The sequence below is a fragment of the Barbatula barbatula genome, assembly GCF_947034865.1.
Source record: "Barbatula barbatula genome assembly, chromosome: 2".
Lineage (NCBI taxonomy): Eukaryota > Metazoa > Chordata > Actinopteri > Cypriniformes > Nemacheilidae > Barbatula > Barbatula barbatula.
Window position 1 is genome coordinate 27,490,740 of NC_136767.1, and position 20,515 is coordinate 27,511,254.

At 41.0% G+C, this 20,515-nt stretch overlaps 1 protein-coding gene across 2 annotated transcripts in view; it reads right to left on the reverse strand.

Annotated features, from left to right (window-relative positions):
- Nucleotides 1-20,515, reverse strand: part of rtn4r (reticulon 4 receptor) — a 60,501-nt gene that overhangs the window by 10,285 nt on the left and 29,701 nt on the right. The gene's annotated exons all lie outside the window — the stretch shown is intronic.

The window sequence follows — 20,515 nt, forward strand, 5'->3', positions numbered from 1 at the left end:
TGTAGCATCCAGAAAAACATGTTTTTTGCATAGGAGTGTCTCTTTTGACAACGCTGCTACAATTGACAAACTCTGACAGTTTGATTTCTGTCCCTTGTTCTACATGCTCGGAAACCTCCACGCCATGTAAATATCTAGCTGTATGTCTTTTCTTTTTTAAATAGCGTCCAACAAAGATTGACTGTGTACACAACAATCTTTTTTTAAGGGATGCTAGCGTTTCATCATGCTGTCAGTTTTCTAACACCGTGCATACATTGCAAAAGTCAGGCAGATAATCCATATTCTGTCAGGAGAGTTCCAGTTTCTGGAGATTTCGTGAGAAGGTGTGGGGCATGACTTTGCTCCAAATGTCGTGTCTTGTCTACATGTGTGACATGGTTCAGGCGAAGCCTGGTTTCCAAGAGACATTGTGCCTTCAGCTTTTGAATAATGAGTTTCCATGACACTTCAAGTTGTTAGCGAATATTTTCAGGTTTCCCAATACAATGAGAGCAGAATCCAATCCTGCACCTACAGATTTGAAAATGTGATCTTTTCTGGATACTTTTGTTTCAGGAATCTTTTTAGTTTAAGAAAATCATTAAAAATGGACAAACAAACTGAGTTTCTTTAGTACATAATTTTTACTAAATCTTTCAAGTTTCAGAGCCCAATAGAACCATCTCAGATTTTCTAATAGTTTCCTTTAAAATACCATTATGAACTATTTAATTTTTTCCTGTATACAAAAGTCAGTTTTGGGCATTATTTCAGTAGAATTAAATAGTTTTTTTTTGGCTCTAATCTGCCATATGCAGTAACATCCCACCAAAAGAATCCATCACATACCAGTAGACACCATTATAGTTTCCAATAAAACCGAACAATTCCCTTTATAACCATAACATCCATTGACATTTTCTATTGTGTTTTGGGCAGGATTCTACTGTTTCTTTCAGCAGGGAGGAGATGTCAAGCCATGCTCAAAAATGGCAGTGTGAAATCAAATATAAATATTTCGGTGTGAACTGAAAGTTATCCAAACTATCCAAAATGTTTTTATAGCTCAACAATCGTGTCATTTGAGGACTTTTAGAAATAAACGGATAAAGTTGATCTCCTCAGACTGCTGTGTCATTGACAGAATTCAGAACGTTTTCATCACATATTCGTAGTTTTTAAGAATTAAGAACGCATTCGTTTATCTGTTTTATGAAACGGAGAATCGCATTAACGCTGTCTCGCAGTATGAGCGTTTGTATGGCTTAAAGCAAGCGGTTGCACACAACTGCTAAATATTTCATAGTCAGACATTTGGCTTGTCAGGAAATGTCTCGTCTGTTTAACATTTAGCTTTCCTTGTGTTGACACGCTCTGAGGATGTGTAGCTGCTTCCGAGTCCTTATTTGCCAGCATTAGACATTTTTCATTTAAGATTAATATCACTGTTGTAATTTTAAATTTTAGAGTGCTATATTGATCTAATGTTTTTATATCGTGAATATTCCTGAAAATGTTAGTTTAGTGGAATATTGCGGCTGCAGTGTATGTGCATAATCTGAATCTTTTTGGTTAAAAAAAAATTCTTGCAGTTCCCAAAATATAAGCAAGTTACCAATTATATGCCAGTTTAAGGCAAACATGGATATATAAGTTGTTTAGCCATGGTATTCCACACAAACTACCAAGGCGTTTTATGTCCTTCCTGTCTCTCTAAGCCCCTCCCCCTAACAGATATGCATAAAGCCATGCCTTTGTATATGCAATCTTTTCAGTGAGATCCTCCCTTAATTCCATGGCAAACAAACCATGCCCAACGCCATTAAAATGATGTTCCCTCTCTCCTAGCATTGACTAACTGTCTTCTCCCTTTTTTCCCCCATAGCTTTTATTAGCAATAAAATTCAATTTTGTATTTGCAAGGTTGCCAGCCTTAGGGGGGAAAAATGCATTACCCCAGTCTGAGAGAAAGTAGGAGCTAATGATTCAGCACCATACAGTTCAAGAGCCTTTCTATCATTACTGCTGACTTATTGCTCTTGTGCCATTGGCCCACGTGCGTGTTTGTGACAGCAGAACACAGATGAGCGAGTCGGAAAACCAAAGAGAAAATGTATGATTGCTTTGAGATAATAATTGGTCAGCGTGTGCTGTAGATCAAAAAGGGACAAATTGTGTTTGTTCGTTTTTTTTGGTTTGGTCAAACATTTACAGTGTTAAGCAATGAGTGGGTTTTAAATGAGAGCAGATTTCCATTAGTAAGCAATTTCACGCAGGCAGTATCAACACAGTCTCATGGCAATTCGTAACTGTATTTGAAGGTGAGTAATTCGTGTAATTTTGTACAGTAGATTTTTAGCTGATTTGTTTTTTAAAGCCAGTGACATTGGATTTATACAGTAGATGGGGCTTCATTCTTACTTTTAACTTATATTCATATGTTTTTTTTATTCACATACTATGAGATCACCACCACATAAAATAATCAGGTTGACAGTATGAACTAAAAAATGCTGGGTTGTTTCCAACTCATGTTTGGGTAAATTATGGACAAAACCAGTTGTTGATGCTTTAAATATACTCATACTGGGTCTATGGTAAAAGCATTTGGGGGCGAAAACAACCGAATTTCTGTGTTTTCTTGCAGAGGTGAGCAAAATCCATTGACAAATCACATTCGCTGGAATGGCGTGTTACAGTTAAAATTTTAAAAAGTTTTTACTTTTCCTAAGACATTGCATATTAATGCAAAACTGTGACTTGTTAAGGTTGATGTTACATTTACATTTAACACAGAGGTTTTCCAACTTTTTCATGTCAAGGATACCCAAATATGATGTACCTTTTCGAGAGACCCCCTTTCTAAAATACATGGCATTTATTTTGTATAAAGAAGTATTTTAACTGTTACACAAACATCATGTGTGATAATATAAAGACAACATATTGTAAGTAGAAATTAAACTGCAATAATCTTCAGTAAAATGTTTAAATTTTACTTTGTTCCTCAAACATCTTCTAGGGACCCCTTAGAACATTCTGGCGGCCCCCCTGGGTTGAAAACCCTTGTTTTTATCCAAAGTGACTTACAAATGAGGCAGAAAAACGAATGCAGAATTATGCGGTCATTAAGTTCTGAAAGGGGATGATGCAATTATTTGACACCGCTTACTTGAAGACATGGGTGACATGGGTATCGAAAATCTATTATCTTCATTATGCCGGCAAACATAAACAGCATTGTGGACAATCAGCACAATTGTGCCCAGGCATAATAATAGTTTTTACTAGTAGTACCCTCCTATATTTCTTGCCAATATTTATCTCCAAACAAGTTTTTAAATGCTCATTGTATGTTTAGCAATACATAAAAGCACCAGAAGCCATTGCCTCAGTCAAAAAAAATGAATCCAGCAATTTAACGTTTCATGTGTTAAGTGGCATTGATTTGTATTATATTGCACCCAAGCAAGGGAAACCTGTCTATCTGTCCCCCTTCTGCACACCTCCATGTAGTGCACAATGCTGATGAAGCGAATGTGTGGCATCTCCAAACAGCAGTGTAGTTAGCGCATACATAAAAAAAGGTAATGAGACCGGGCATGTGCAAGAGCGTGGAAGTGTTTTGTCTTTCTGTCTCTGGGTTCAAACCTCAGACGTTGCATCCACAAACTGTTGGCTAAACGTCTGATGCATGAGGTACAAAACTTAACACAATTTAGGTGTTTCGCAGTCGGTTGAACTGTCATTGGTTGCCTTATATGTTAGTCAGATGGCCTCTCTTGGTCTTGGTCAATGAAAGCCGTTATGGAGTCTAGACCTTCTGCCGTCAGTCTGGAGGTCTGGCGAGACTTAATAACTCAAGATTAACAGTATCAAGGTTATTTTGCTAAAATTGTTTTGTTTCCAAACCCAGTTATAGGAAAGGGCTACGGCGAATGTGTTCCTCGTTCAGTCCCTTTACTTATTTGAATAAATCCTCATGGTCATTTCGTACCCAGTTCATAATTGCATGTTATTTTGTAATCTTTCAAAAGGTAATAACTTTCTCCTCCTCTGCAAGTAAAATTATTTACTGCTGTTACAATCAGGGTTGCACAGAAAATATTTATTTACAATAATGTCACAATTTAGCATGTCCACCCTGCGAACTAAATCAAATTTAAGCATTTTGCAAATGCCTTTATCCAAACCTTAGACTGAATGAGTCTGGTGTCATTCTGAAGCGGTTTAGTTTGTGATAATGACCGTCTGACTCTTTCACGAGTTCACCTGCGCAGATAACAGTGATGTTGATAGGGATAATAAAGCAAGAGCTTGGTTATGAAGGTTATGCGTATTTGGCGTGCTGTCCGGGAAGCGAGCTCCGAGCTCGCCAGATTTATCCGAACCCGAAACACTACACCTTGGTCAGGGTGAGGGCGCCGAGCTCGGAACCGGTTTGAGCCCAGAGCACACCCCATAAAGCAAGAAGTGGGACGGCCGCCGGAGTACGCACACCCCCCCAAACGCGGGGCTGAACATTATGGAAGCGTGGACTGCGTTCGGGTAAGGACAAGAGGATGATGGCTCCTTAGGAGCGATCGACGTGCTTGGAGTGATATCCTTTACGGAGGGTGGAAATGCATCTGGTCAGTATATCCAGGGTTATAGGTTGCCTGGCGTCTGGGCGAGCATAGATGTTTGGGAGCTGGCTATGGCTGCGGATGGAGAGTTGAATATGAGCTTGTGGAAGAACTGGACTCCACTCATGTAACCTTTAATTGAGCTAGCTTGGAGGTTTTTTGACGAGTTTAGGAAAGAGATGAAGGAGGTAATGAAGAGTACAGAAAATGTGGGAAAGGGAATGTTGAACGCGTGGTGAAACGACTTGAAGCTTTTCCATGCAGTGAGATAAGATTGGAGGGTCCTAAGGGAGACGGCTTGGATGATGGCGTTTCGAGATGCATCAAGGAGGGTTTTCAGTGGGTGGTTTACTGGAATATCAGCTCCGAATAGGGAGGTATCGGTGTTGGCAAGGGGTCTGCTTCGGGCGCCAGCTGAATTTCTGGAAAGCGAAACGAGAAAGGGTATCAGCAATCAGATTTTTTGATCCGGGAATGTGTTTGGCAGTTAGAATGAACTGGTCACAGGCTGAGATCCAGATGAGGCGTCTAAGGAACGGCATTAAAGCGGGGGAGTGAGAGTGGCCTTTGTTAATGCAATGAACCGTGGCCTCGTTATCACAATGTACCATTATACTGGAAGCCGACCACTCTTTCCCCCATAGGGATGCTGCGACGACCAATGGATACAGCTTGAAAAGTGCAGAAGATGATAAGGCCTGCGGAATCTCTAAGAGCTGGGGGGGCCAAGTGGATGCAAACCAACGACCTTGGTAAAAGCCTCCGAAACCTACGGCAGGGGCGGCGTCTGTGAACAGGTGAATGTCGACGGAGGAGGAGGACATGTCACTGTAGAAAAATGACAAGCCATTCCATTGTTTGAGAAATTGTTTTTTGTCTGGGGCAAGGGGGACGCCGAGTTTTTAAAAAATCTGCTGGACTTTTGCTAGATGCGCAGCTTGAAACGCGTCGGGAGACGAGATGATTAAAAAATCATCTAGTAGGTGGATTAGGTAGGGAATTGCATAATTGTTAGAGAGAATCCAGCAAATTGCCTCTAGCAACATGTCGAAAATTTTGAGGCTGCTTCTGCAGCCGAAAGTAAGGTACAGAAAAGTACAGAAAAGTAAAATTTATTGTGCCATCGAATGCCGAAAAGGTGCCAGAAGTCTGGGTGGATGGGCATGACTTTAAATGCGGATGTAATGTCGCCTTTGGCTAGCCAAGCTCCACGACCTGCATGTTTTATTAAAGTAATGGCTTGATCGATGTTATGATAGTGCAGCGAAAATTCCTCAATTGGAATGAGGCTGTTGATGCTTGGAAAGGCCGAGCCGTGTGGAGACGAGAGATCGAAAATGAGGCGCTTTTTGCCAGAGAATTTACGCGTCGCTACACCGATGGGGCTGATGCGAAATACGAAAAATGTGGGAGCGTCGAAGGGGCCGATAATGAATTTTGCGTCAATCTCCTTTTTAATAAGGAGATCGACTGACTCTGGTTCAGAAAGCACAGACTGAAGGTTGGGGCAAATTAAGCTGATAACGCTGGGGTCGAAGCCGTCGAGAGACCGGTCAGAAGATAGTCCGTGAACTGAATGTCGGGGTGCGAAGACAACTAGAAAGGCAAACAAGAAACATTCACGGGAGTCGAGAGGTAATTTTTTTAGATTTTTATTCTGCACTTGAGACATCGGGCATAAGATGCGAGCGTGTGCACCGCTGCAGAAAAGGCACACGTGCAGGAAGCGACAGCGCTGCCTGGTACATCTTCCTGAATTGAAGTTCCTGCATGCCTCCAAATTGCTGGGTTGCCCGTGAGCTTGGTTGGCTGGGCGGTTTGGCAGGCGCGGAACAGAGGAAGTGGATTTGGGAGGCGAAACTGGGCGTGGGGGAAGAGAGGGAGTGACTAGGGGACATTCGACTGTGGAATGGAAATACTGCGCAGGAAATATTACGAACGCCTAAGAAAACCCTGTTATGCAGCTCAGTGTCCAGTAAGCCCCAGTAGGGGCACTGGTTCCTTTGAGCCACAAGAATGGCACATTTGGCGGAGAAAAGTTTATGGTATGTGTAGAAATGCGCGCCCCCGTAGGAGAGAGCGAGCTCTGCCACGATGGCGAGGTAATCGCCCAGCTTGAATCTCCTATGAGGGAACGCAGTGCAGATCACATTAGTGTAACAGGAAAAGCAACGTTAAATTCGGGGAAAGACAGTGTGCGGGTATGGTTGGGTGACTGATTTTTAAATGTGAGCGATAGATCACCGTAAGTCTGTGTCCGCACCTGTCAAGATCTGCGATCTTATGTTCCCCGAAACTGGAGGTGGTTCCAAAGGCTGGTAACTGGCACTGGCATTGCTGTCGCCGTGGCCAATGAGAAGCTCGATCGAGTCTGCGGAAGAGAGAAAAGGGGGGGAATGGCAGCCGCCTGAGCGGCTAACGGAGTCATGCTCGCGCTAGCAGCGGCTACCAAGATGGCTGGGAAATGGCTAAGAACCGGCGCCTGCATCGCTAGCTGAGGCAGCCTCGCGCTAGTGGTCGACGGAGGCGCCGTGGGCCAAGAGCCAGGGGCAGGGAATGGGTGGTAAAGCACCGGAGCTCCAGGTGCTGGTGAGCTAATGTTTCGAGGGCAGCCAGCTACTGCTGGCGGGGTTTTGGCAGGAGGCCAAAGCTGGCCAACGGCGAGAGGGACCGGTGGGTCCGTGGCGATACCTGTGCTCGCGGAAGCCCTGCTGTTCCGGCTTCCCCGCGGGCGGCCACAACTAGCCGCAGAGGTGGATTGCCCGGGCCGGGAATACGGAGAACCGCGAGCCGTGCCCGGCTTGGCGGCGGACCCCTTCGTGGCGCCCTTCGGTGAGGCGATATCCGCCAGGGAAGAGGCGTAGAGGCAGTAAAGCTCCGCCTTGGTCATCCGCATGTGGAAGTGGACGTCCGCGTTTGACAGAGCTAGTCGTAAGCCCTGGACGGTCCATTTCTGTATGGTGGGGATCGCGTTGTGAGCGAATACAATGCTTGTAACCAAACCGTTCTTGGCCACCATTGACTACTATAGTAGAAAAAATGACAATGATAGTCGAAAGAGATATTCTCAAAAATATCTTCTTTTGTGTTTAACAGAACACAGAAAAAATATAAAGTATTTTTTCCTACGATGATTGTGGCCAAGATCTGTTTTGTTTCAAGCATTCTTCTAAATGTCTTTCTCTGTGTTCATTAGAAGAAAATAATTTCTACAGATTTGGAACAACTAGGTGGAGTAAAGTAAATGAAGACATAATTTTCATTTTTGGTTGAACTGTTCCTTAAGTACATCAGATTAAAGTTCCTTGTTAAACAAAACGTGTTGCTGATGTTATTCCCGTTGTCTGTAAAATCAAATCTTTAAACAAGGTCTGTGTTGACATTTTAAACATGATGTCAATGTGTTTGTTTGCTCTGCAGAATAGAGGGCCAGAAAAAACGCTTGTCGTAATAGAATCAGAGGTTTTGAATCACAATCTTTTGTTATATTAGAAAGACACAGCATGACATTTACCTACATTGATGTGGCTCACTGCAAACTATCCGGGTAGAAAATGTTCAATCCATGGATTTTCTGCAGGGTGGCTCTGGATGTATTATGTATTACAGTGTGTGTTTCCAAACTGGTTTTAAAACACGTTAGAGCCCCCAAACGAAAATCTTTGCTCTTCTCTTTCAGCAGGACTACCTGTGCTAATGAAATCAGAATGAGGAAAGTGTTCTTGCAATGTGAAATTGCATCACTCATCTCGCATGAAATATTATCTGGAGGCATACAGCGTGCACGCTTTATGGCTGAGTCAAATGCCCTTGAGCGAAGGATGTCTGAGAAGTGATGCCCTCCATTAACACATCTGGTAAGAAAAATCCTTTGACCTAATCTGTGCTGGTGTTCATGTTAAAGAGTCAAGGGTTCGATTCACAGTTTTTTTTAATGTTGTGAGATGTGGTTGACCGGACTGAGTTAGGAAGAACGTTCCACCAGGAATGAGTTGTGAAGGAGAATAAGCGGGTAAGCTATTTACTTCCCTTTTCAGAAGCAATACAATGACGCTGCTTGTTTGGTGAACGCAGGGCTCTTGATGGGGTGTAGGCGGGTGTGAAAGTATGCCAGTGCAGATCCAGTGATAGTCCTGTAGGCGAGAATTAGTGAGTTGAATCTGATACAGGCTTCAACTTGTAGCCAGCGGAGAGCGATTAAAAAGGGGTGTCACATGAGCCCCTTTTGGGCTTTTGAAAGACGAGGCGTGCTGCTGCATTCTGAACCAGCTGGAGTGGTTTGATAGCCTTTGCAGGAAGACCAGCAAGGAGAGCATTGCAGTAGTCCAACCTTGAGATTACAAGGGCCTGGACAAGAAGTTGTGCCACATGCTCAGTGAGATAACCTTTCTAACCTTTCTAAACCGCGTTGTCTTTGCAATGTGATCATTGAAGGACAGCTGTTCATCAAATATGACTCAGAGATTCCTGGCGGTTTTGGAGTGATTGTGGTATTGCCAAGTTGCAAGGTAAGATTGTGTTGCACCGTGGGGTGTGCCGGAAATCTTGTAGTTCTGTCTTGGCAGGGTTCAGGTGGAGGTGATGCTTTTTCATCTAAGCTGAGATCTCTTCTAGGCAGGCTGAAATGCATGCTGCTACAGTGGTATCGTCTGGGTGAAATGAGATGTAAATCTGGTTGCCGTCAGTATAACAGTGATAGGAGAAGCCGTGTGCCTGTATGATGGGTCCCAAGGATGTCATGTAGATGGAGAAAGGGAGTGGTCCAAGCACCAATTCCTGAGGGACCCCAGTGATTATGTGGTGAGCAGTGGACAGCGAGCCCCTCCATGACACCCTGAAGGACCTGCTGGAGAGGTAGGATATGAACCAGCCTGAGATTCCTAGAGATGGCAGGGTTGCTAGCAGTATCTGGTGATTGACAGTGTCGAACGCTGTAGATAAGTCTAGCAGAATCAGGACCGAGGATATTTGGCACAGATACAACTATTTAAAACTCTGGAAATTTACAAAATACCTTCATGGAACATTGTTTACTTAATACCCTAATTATTTTTGGCATAACATATATTTTTTTAATTTTGACCCATAGAATGTTTTGTTGGCTATTTCTACAAATATATCTATGATACTTAAGAATGGTTTTGTGGTGCAGGGTCATACACAATCATAGCAATTCCATAAACAAAAGTTTGTTAAAAAATGTGAGCAGGTCTCAGATCAGCCCTTGAGACTCCAGGTAGATTGGGTTTTAATAAACTGTAAAGTAATTGATACGAACACTTGTTTAGAATCCATTTGCTGAATCTATTTATAAAAGGTAACCTGAATCAAGACAGACACAGACCAGTCACACAATTACACTAGACTTCACATTTATGCATTTGGCAGATGCTTTTACCCTAAGCCAATTACAGTGCATTCAAGCTATACATTTTGTTTTCATCGGTATGTTTCCTGGGAATCAATCCCACGCTGAAATCCTGTTGTGTCTGCACTTTAAACACTGTAATATCAAACATGTATATTACAGTACAAACAGCTTAGAATGAGAAACAAAGCTTGGCATTTTTAACACGTTCTGGTCATTTCAGCCGCTAAGAAGGACCAGCAGTCCACTCATACTGACCCCCTGCTTGCATGATGAGGATGTTCAATTTGTGACATCGATGAGCCAAACACTGTTATCATCCTCAGTTCCTAGCTCAGCCCACACTGATCTCTTTAACTTTACTAGGCGTAAACACCCTGGAGGCAAATTGACCTGAAAAAAGCCAACTGCTTTCATGTCTTCTCAGACTGCAGAGTGCATAAAGTACAGGGCTTTTTGCACTGTTTTGCCGCTGTACAAGTTTTTCCAAAACCTCTAATGCTAAGTATTACACTTTGGCGTGTAACCAAAGTCTTTTGAAGCGGTCCACTCAGGTGGGCATCTGGGTAACAACTCCAGGCAGCTGTTCACCATGTACTATAGTGCAAATCTTATGTAACTGAATGGGGAAGACCGAAATCTCTGACTGTTAGTCTTTTTTTATTTCTGTCTACATCTGTTTAAGCCGCAATAGTTTCCTTTTTTTAAATCTCAGATAATTGCTAAAAAACTTGAATTGGCTTGATTTTCTTGCTAGAAAGAATTGTACAGCATTAGGGTATGGATTTTCTCATTTTAGGGAGCATTTTATTGGACAGAATGATTGAGTGCAGCATGAGTCATCAATATTTTGGTTTTGTATTCCAAGAAGAGAGTCTGTTTAAAGTTATACATTTCCAACTGTTAAAAGTTATTTATGCCAATGTTTAAATGGTGTAAGAAGATAGATGGCTTAAAGCTAGCATACATGAGGCTAAAAGCTATAATCTGAATGTGCATGCACTTTTTCAAGAATAAACAAATTCTGCTGGTTATAATCATACAGTTTCAACAACCTGGCAACCCCCTAAACCAGCCTGGAAAACACATTGAAACCATTAAGACTATTTTACAGTAGCAACTGCAAAGCAACAACTCAACAAAGCATTTGGCAACCGCCAAGAGCAGCCTGGGAACTCCCTATCAACACCTTAGCAACCGCATGGCAACACACTGAAACCATTCAGAAAACCTTAGCAACTGCAAAGAAACACAACATAGCAACCAGAATAGTCCAGAACCGCCTGGCAACTGCCTGTCAACATCCTAGCAACCGCATGGCATCACACTGAAACCGTTCAAAAGATCTTAGCAACTGCATAGCAGCAACAACTTGGCAACCTCCCAGGACCGTCTAGTATCACAGTGGTAAGTTTTGTACAAGCAAGCACAATTCACATTTCTTGAAAGAACATACAAATCTGGGTTAACTCAGTTATCGATTGCTTTTTATATTGCTGTACTGTAACTACCCTATCTCTGTGTCTGCCTGTCCTAGTTCTGCAGGGAAGACTCTTGCGCAGAAGCGAGGCGGGAGTCGTCAGTTGAATGATTTGCACTGCGACCAATCAAAGAGAAGGAAAGCGTTATAAGGGAGCGATGAATAGAGGAAGCCATATGACGGTGAGAAATAATGAGAGACGCAGCAAGGGGAAGAGCGAGACAAATGTTTGTGTGGAAATATTCTTCTTCCTCAGCTGGAATGTGGCACAGAGGCAGCAGGCAGGCTTAGAGGCCCAACACTTGAATTCAATCAGCCTGCCTGCTGAATCTCTTCCAGAGAGGGATGTGAGAGGTAGGACCATCTGTCTCTCTTCTGATGTTTCTGCTGTCCACGATGTAAGCCAGCAATTACAAGGCAAAGCGGGGAGCTGGCCTAAGCTGACATAGGAACGTGGACGAGACGTACCACCCTAACGTCCGTCCGCTCCCTTGCGAATCCCCGCCAGCTTTAGGCCAGATACGTGTGCAGGACAAGTTTTTGTCTGTCACTAAAAAAGCATTTATATCTAAGAAACAATATTGTTGGTATCATTTTCAGAATATTTTTTTTCTTGCAAAAGAACTAAATTAATAAAAATTATTTGTTTGAATGTTAGTTATGTTTTTATGCTATCGTTCTAGTTATGAATGGACTAGTCTGGGAATGCAATTCTCATTGGTTTGAAAGCAGACTGGCCTAATTTAAGTGATTTATGACGTCAGATGCATGTTTTCATGCCCCCGGTCATACTTATTATAGTAGAAATAATTTCTCATAAACGCTCGTGTCCAAATTCCTCCGTTAATGACGCAAGCGCAGTGCGGTTCGGATCCAAAAGCACTGTGTGAGAAGAGACCTGTGGGGGAGGATGGAACAGAACTTGGGTTCAGACCCAAGCTTTGTAAGCAAGTGTGAAAACTATTTAAAAGTACAGCGTAGCTTTTCCTTTCTCCTTGTTATAAAAAACGGTTCTGCCTACTCAGAATCATTTTCATCTTCAAGATGGGAGTGCTTGTGACTAAACCCCAGAAAAACAAGGACAGAGATGGCCACTAGTTTAATACGGACACTTCAGGAAGGGTGAGCATGTGAGCTCCACTGCTGAAATAAAGCATATGCATTATTTAGCCCCTGCCTGTGTTGATGTGCTCAGACAAAACCTCCGGATCTGCTGCAGAGAAATGGCTGTGGTGAGAAATGAGGCTGGAGCCAGACCTCTTCTGAATCTCTATAGCTCTCCAGCGTCATTTATAATGCAAGTCAGTCCACTCTGCCTCCATCTTGGCAGTCCTGGGAAGCTATTTCAAGTCATGCAAGTATAGCTCCTTTTGTTCCCAGGGTTTTAATATAGTGGATGTATTATAGTTACCGGGCTTTTTTTGGCAGATTGATTACTACATAATATACAACAGATTGTATTTGTATAATGTAGAGGTTCATCGATGTATTATTAGTTAGTTGCTTTGGAGAAAAGCCTCTACTAAATGAATGAATAAATGTAAATCTATTACACATATCAATATTTTTGTAAAGGGTTTGTATGGCCATGTATAAAGAAAGATAGACCAGACTTTCTTTTATCTAAGAAAGATAAATGATAATTCAATAAGATATTAACCACTGTGTTGCCAACTTCTTGTACCTTACATCATATTTACCCCAGTGAGCTGTGTTTAATATTTAATGAATAATTTCAGTGTGTGCCCTTTTTATGGATCATTTCTCTTTTGCTTATACCTGCTAGAACCTTTATTTTGATTTTTATTGTTTGAACCTACAAACAAAAAACAGACATTATTGCTTTAAATTCATAAAAGTTATTTGGTACCATATTTAGTTATTTATTTATGTAGCTGCATTAAATATTAAGAGAAGATTTTCAGATTTTCAAACGTACTATTTATAGGCATGTGTTTAGGTAAATGGTATTTGTTTCGTTCTGTGAACTACAAAACAATATTTCTGTCAAATTTGAAATAAAAATATTATTTATATTTGCATTTATTTGCAGAAAATGAAAACTGGAGAAACAGGTAAAAATAACAGAAAAGATTATATGTTTCAGACCTCAAAATGCGGCAAAGAAAACAAGTAATATTTGTACATTTGAAATGGTCTGTCAATCTTTTGGTGGCTATATATAGAAAACTGAAACAAGACAAACTGTTTAAAATAACACAAAAGTGCAATGTTTGCAGATCTTGAATACTGCAAAAGAAGTTCATTTTCACATTAAAACAACCCGATACTAATGTTTTTACGTGCAGCCTATTTATGACCACTTCAATTTGTCTATACATTCTCAGTCTTTTACCCTTTTTTTGTAGGTTTGTTACGGCACTGGAAGCACACTTTGAGTACTTCAGACCAACAGCTTTGCCAATAAGGTAATTGGTTCTTTAGACTAATAGGCGGGACTTGGGTTAACTGAGTGTTGGGGTTCTTCGCTGTCATTTTTCGACAAGTGACCCATCTCTTCCTCAAACGCATCCTCATCTTCATTGGCTCTCTTGCTGCCTCCTCAAAACAATCTTTGCTTCTCCCCTAGGCACTTGTTTCTGAATCTAGTGCCCTTCTCCCGAGCATATTTCCTCCTTCCCTTTTCTCTCTGTTGTTCCCTGATGAAGTGGTCGTACTCTATCAGTTCTCTCAATGGATCACTCACCCTTTTCTCTTAAAGGTCATATCTGCAGCGCAGAAAGCCGATAAGCTGTGTGTTTATCTGGGCTGTGACAGTGAAACAGAGATGGAGGCAGATGCGGGCTCTGATAGGGCCACGCGGTGAGGAACGAGGGCGATCCGAGGAGAGCGCGTCGCCGGGTGACCGTAAGATAAGAGGAACAATATGCCGGCGAGACGGATCAGTGGGGGAGAAGATGGCAAGATCAAGTGCGTCTGCGTTCTCTGTGACATTTTGGAAGCAAGCTGTTCAGCGGGAGTTTTTCGACTCCAGCGGAGTAACAAATATACTTCATGTAATAAAGAAAAATACGGTCATCGTTTGCTCGCTATGCGACTTTTGCCAGCAGTTATAACTGAACAGGTCTGTTAACCTTCATAAATGACCAAAACATGGCATGCGAGAACCATAAATATAGTGCGTATTTTATTTAGTGTCCATCACAAATCACACAAATAGTAAATGTCAACTTACATTTAAGCGTTTAGCAGACACTTTTATCCAAAGCAAATCTTCAATAATTTGTCTCTCTTTCTTTTACAGAAAATAGCTAAATATGTGGAAGTCAGTAGATTTGCATAAATAAAATAAGGCAATAAAGAAGTGGTCACATGATCCGTCATTTTGTAATACTGTAGTCGAGTGTAGGCAAGTTAATGATATTGTGGACAATTTTACCGTTATTTATTAATCTCTACACATATGGGATATAATTAAAAAATGATGTATAGAGAAACGCGCCATAAATTATAGGGGTGCGGAGCAAGTTTGATTCATTCATTGATAATCGCTCATCTTGTTCACGATATGATGTATTGCATACTGCTGCATTTAATGCACAAACAATGTCCTCTGCGAAATGTAAATTTTTAGCATTTCCTTTTTTAGCAAGTCTGTAAAGAAAAGCTCTATTGCGGGCCAAAAAGATGGAGGAAGAAGATCCAAATCCATAGTTCGTACGAGACAGCGGGGGTTTTGCACTCCCATCAAAACGAATACTTCCTTACATAAAAACAGACTCTTCATAAGCAGCGGCTCTCATTAGTACCGCACCATTGAAACTGAACACAACCTCCAATAGAGAAAAGACTGTGAAAAATGGAGGAACCGCCCCGCCCCTTTTCGTAGCACCGTGCGAACGATCTAAGCATGCTCCCGCTGCAAAAATTCCCTCGCTCTGATTTTATTTATTAATGACTTCATCGACTAGTCGACATCGACGCAACTTGTATCACATAATAGTCGACTTATTTCTCAAAATATCTTCTTTCGTGTTCCACAGACAGAAGAGTCATAAACCGTTTTTAAATGACTTGAGAGTAAATAAATGACTTTATTTTTGTTGAACTATCCCTCTCTTTTTCACACTGCTAACTGCCAACAAACACCAACATCTTAAGTTACCTATTGGATGTGGAATGATGATGTAGTTTGTTGTTGTTTCTCAGATCAGTGTTAACGTCTGTCGACTTTATTGTTAAATGTAATGGCAAAGCATAAAAATAAACAGAAAACAACAAGCAACAACGCCAACTGGTTCAACAGGTTTGGCGTCCAATCGTAGTTGTAATAATGGTGAAAATTGAGGCTCCCGTCTGCCCAGAGCACATCTCAGCACGTCCAATAACTCGCTGCCCTCAGCTGTTGTCACTCGCTTAATGTGTTTTTAAATTCAAACATGGCTCATTTTCAGTCATCGGAGAGCTCTGAAAATGCATGAATGTGTCACTGTCTTCTTAATATTCGTTGCTAATTGAGTATTTGCTCTGCGCTGAGAGTAAACCTTGCACATGCAGGCTTTGTTTTATTTCCGGAGCAGTCCATATAATATATAATGTGCCACGATAACCAAATATACCACCAAAATAATATGGAACAGCAATTGTCATTAATATAAAACATATGCTCATGGGAGAGTTTTATTTGACAGTGAAATTGCTTAAAAATCAAAGGCCTGGTTTCACATACAAGGCTTAAGGCTAGTCCCAGACTTAAATGAATGTTTGAGCTATCTCAAAAAATAACTTGCCCTAACATATCGTCAATATGTCAGTGCCATTGTTTTGTCTAAAGATGTACACAGGTAATGTTTCTTTCAAAATCACTTTTATAAAAGTGACTCAAATATCCTAATTCAACTAAGACGCAGTTCTGGTTTAAGCTAAACCTTGTCTGTGAAACCGGGCCAAAGTTGGACCAAGCCACTAAGCCACACGAGCCATTACAGTGAATTAAATCAATTAAATAAAACAAAAATGTATGTGTTTTGCAGGTCTGGAATAACACGAGCGCAAGTAACCTCTTGAAACCTAGTCGCCTTTGAAATATACTGTAAAAATAAATGAGCAATAATGTGAATAAAAATCCTACAGAACAAAAACTTTTTTTAATGGTTTTAATATATTATTTGACATATTTATTTTTCTTCTTAGTTAAATCTTAAAGATATTTAACATTTTAAATTGACTAAATATTCTGTTGGTTGTATTTTGTATAAAGTTTGTGTAACTAAAACATTCAGGGCCGGTTTCCCGAACAAGGATTAGTTTAAACCAGGACTAGGCCTTAGTTAAATTTGGATATTTAAGTTATGTTTTACAAAAAACATCACTGGTGAGCATCTTGAGACAAAACAATATATTTTAAGATATGCCAGTGTAAATTATTTTCGTTAAAGACACCTCTAACATTTCAGTTAGTCTGGGACTAGCCTTAAGCCCTGTCCGGAAAAACTGCCCCTCAGCGTTTAACCAACGCTGTTTACATCATCCAAAGAGGTCTATACTTCATACGTCTATACTTACATGTTGCTAATAGGACTGCGGGCATATTGTCAGAAATAGCTTTTGTCTTCACTCCACATGACTGGAGTTGTCTGGCTTAATGTCTTGTTAATGAGCGTCTCAGCCCATGACATCAACAATCTGCCGTGTTTCCTTCCAGCATTTCTAAGAAGTTTCCTCTCCTGGGAAACATCTCTGTGCTCTCAGGTGTCGTGGTGTATATTGAAAGTTATTTTCAATGGCTAATGCTAATGAGCTTGCAGCATTATATAATTAAACAGATGTATTTAAGAGAGGACAGACTTGCTATTGCATCGTACATTAACATTTGCCTCTCCGCTAACCCTGTTGAAAAAAACAGCATATATTGGGTGATGGTGATGCTGGTCTGTGCTTGTCCTCACCTGGTCATGTGCTGGTTTAAGCTGGGCCTGAGCTGGTGAGGAACCAGCATATGGCCATATTAAAACCGTATATTACCAGCTTAAACCAGGAAATGACCAATTTAAACCAGCATGTGAACAGCATAAACCAGCACAAACCAGCATCAAAACATACCTAACATGGCAAATGCATATGAGATATTTTGCATAGTATTTTCTTTTTGTGTTCCAAGGATAAAATTCAGGTCTTGAACAACATGAGGTTAAATAAATAATGACAGAATTTTTATTTTGGGGTCAAAGATCGCTTTAAATAGACAAAGATGTTTTGGGAGCATGTTTGGTCTGCTGCATAGTGAATCATTTTCATTTGGGTGAACTGTCCCTCTAAAGAGACAAAGACGGAGTGCTCTATCTTATACCAGGCGCAAGTGTTTTTTTCTAAATTTCAGTCCGACGCAGTTCTCATTTTCCCATCCTGCGCCGCGTTCTTTAAATAGCACATGCATTTGCGCTCCTTTGTGCTAGTCTAAAAAAGAGGTGTTTTCAGGCGCATTGCTGTTTTTAGACCTGGTCTAAAGTCTAAAGTCAATAGGGCAATATTTTTTAAAACGGCGCGTTAGTAGAAAATGCGCCTCTGGGCCGCACACAGACATGCCAGATATAAAAACAATAATGAAATACAATATAAAAGATTATTATTGTGTACATAAAGATTAAAATCCGGCTTGTCCTGTAGATGGTCTGCTTGCGCGCTTTAACCTCAAGCATGAGCAGATGCGTTTCCTCTTTGGAGAAGCGTCCAGTCTTTGCTCTTGCAAATTCCGCCGTCTACATAGCGAATCCACCATGGCTTGAGCGCAACTGGCTCCTAAAGACAATGATGGATGACACTCTAATTGGTTTACCGCATGTTATGCCCAAAAAACCCCATTACTCTTTGAGACCATGTGCCCAGGCACGCCGACCATTTTCCTGTCGTTAAAATAGCACACACCCTGAGTGCGCCTGCGCCGTGCGTTTTAGACCATGTGCTAAGATCGTTAAAAGAAGGCCCAAAGTCTTCTTCTTCTGATCACTGACCTGCTAATGCACATCTAAGATGGATCTTAATGAAAATGGGCCAATATTTTAGCCAAACTACAATTGTACTGTATCTAGAATGCCAAGGGAGGGGAGTTTTTGCAAAACACTGGATTTAATGCATCAACTCCAGTACAGCTGAAAGAGAAACTGAGGAGGCTAATGAGAAGATGAGAACATATTGTGACTATTATGCAGTTAAAACTACAAAAGCGCACACAAAGGGGAAGAAAATGGTGTGAAAGCGATGTTCTATAAGAGGCCTCTTTATTCATTTACTGTTGCTTTATAATTGTGTGCTTGAAGCTCGAGTTTGCCCCCTAGTGTCCACGCTCTCCCATGTGGGTTCCATTCACATATAAATGACCCTCTTTCCCCCGCAGTGCAATATCCTGCAGATAACTTTCCCGCCGCTCAACACAGCTGATCATATGATTTTTGTGCCGTTGAATTATGTAATACCTTTGAGTTGGTGAGTTAGTGGTTTAATATATGCAGTCACTCATATCCCTTTACATCAGCATTTTACAGAATCAAAGCAACTTAATGCAAAGCGTTGCTGGAGGAAAGCTGCCCGTCTCATAACACAAAACCTAGATTTGCATTAATATGCTAAGAATGATAAACATCCAGTGGTTCAGCATATATTCTGTCATTGTAATGTTTGACTTAATACATCTTACTGCATTTATCAGGCATTTAGCCCACCATGCTTATCAATATTTTATCCATTTGGTCTTCTATAAAACATATTTTCCATGATTTTCCATTTCAGGTGATGTCACATTGGCTGAAATAATGGTCACCAATAGCCAACTAGCTATGTAGGCACTTTTGTACTGTATTTGTATCCTTTCTAAAATATCAATAAAAATCATAGCAAATAATTATACATTTTAAAAATATGCTTTTGTACTTGAATAAGTTATGGACTATCTGTAATGTTATATTGATGTCGATTGTAGAGGTAAATAATCAGGATTTGACAAAAAACTTGAGGTGAAATGTTTCCCTTTGGATTGCAGACGTGGCGTATCTCTTGTGAAACTCTAATAGAAACATTTGTTCGATCCCTGGATCTTTTTCTCAGGAGAAATATCTGAGACACAGGCAAAAGTTAGCATTTGCTCTCTATTTAATATCAATGATGCCTGTTAGAAATAATTGACCTATTTCGCAGTAAGGGAAAATGTTTGCACTGCTGCCATAGCCATTCATTCATCCATTCAGCTTGTTTTCTCACAGGCATTCATTTTATTTAACAAAAGCAACAGTAGCATTTGTTGTCCGATTTGTTCATGGTTTACTGAGAGATGTAAAAATAGGGAAAACAAACACATTGTTTTTTGAGCGATTTATTTATTATCAAGGTCTGATAAATGTTAGACAAATACATGCCAACTGCTTCTAGTCTCTGCAACAACTATTCTTTGAAGTGAACGGATGGAGCTAGAGCATCGACTTGACTTCCGGTTTCCTCCACAAAACCACCGCAAATTCTCATTCCTGTCTGGCTTTATTGCGTTATGTAAGCCAACATTTACCATCTATTCAAATCCCCATTTTTTCCACATTTTTCATAGTTAGTATCGCGTCTCACTTCAGCATTTGACAAACTAACTATGTAAATAAAACTGCCGTTTTAATGTTGAAAATATTTAGACGAAAGTGTGTGTAGACCATGAACATGTGCAGGTGCAGCGTGGCAAATTTTTCTTGGGGTTGTAGCTGTGTCCAGCAGCAGGAGATAGAAGTGCCCTGGAACTCCAGTGGATCTATAGCAAGATGGACTAGTGCTCATTAGAAAGAGAAAGAGCAGGTGTTCTCTGTGTCCATCGATCAGAGCTACGCTAATACTATCATATATATTAATGTGTCTGACCTTCTATGCATGCATGTGTACATACAGACACACACACACATTAGAGAAGCATGTCGCCTGGCAGATCTTACTGCGTTAAAGCTGCTCCTCTAAGGTGCGAAAGTCGAAGCGACCGGTGCGAGAGAGAGTGAAACTGATCCCACATATTCAATCTCTCTGGCGAACATGCTGGGGCTGTCTCACACGTATCTGTCTGTCTTCCTTTCG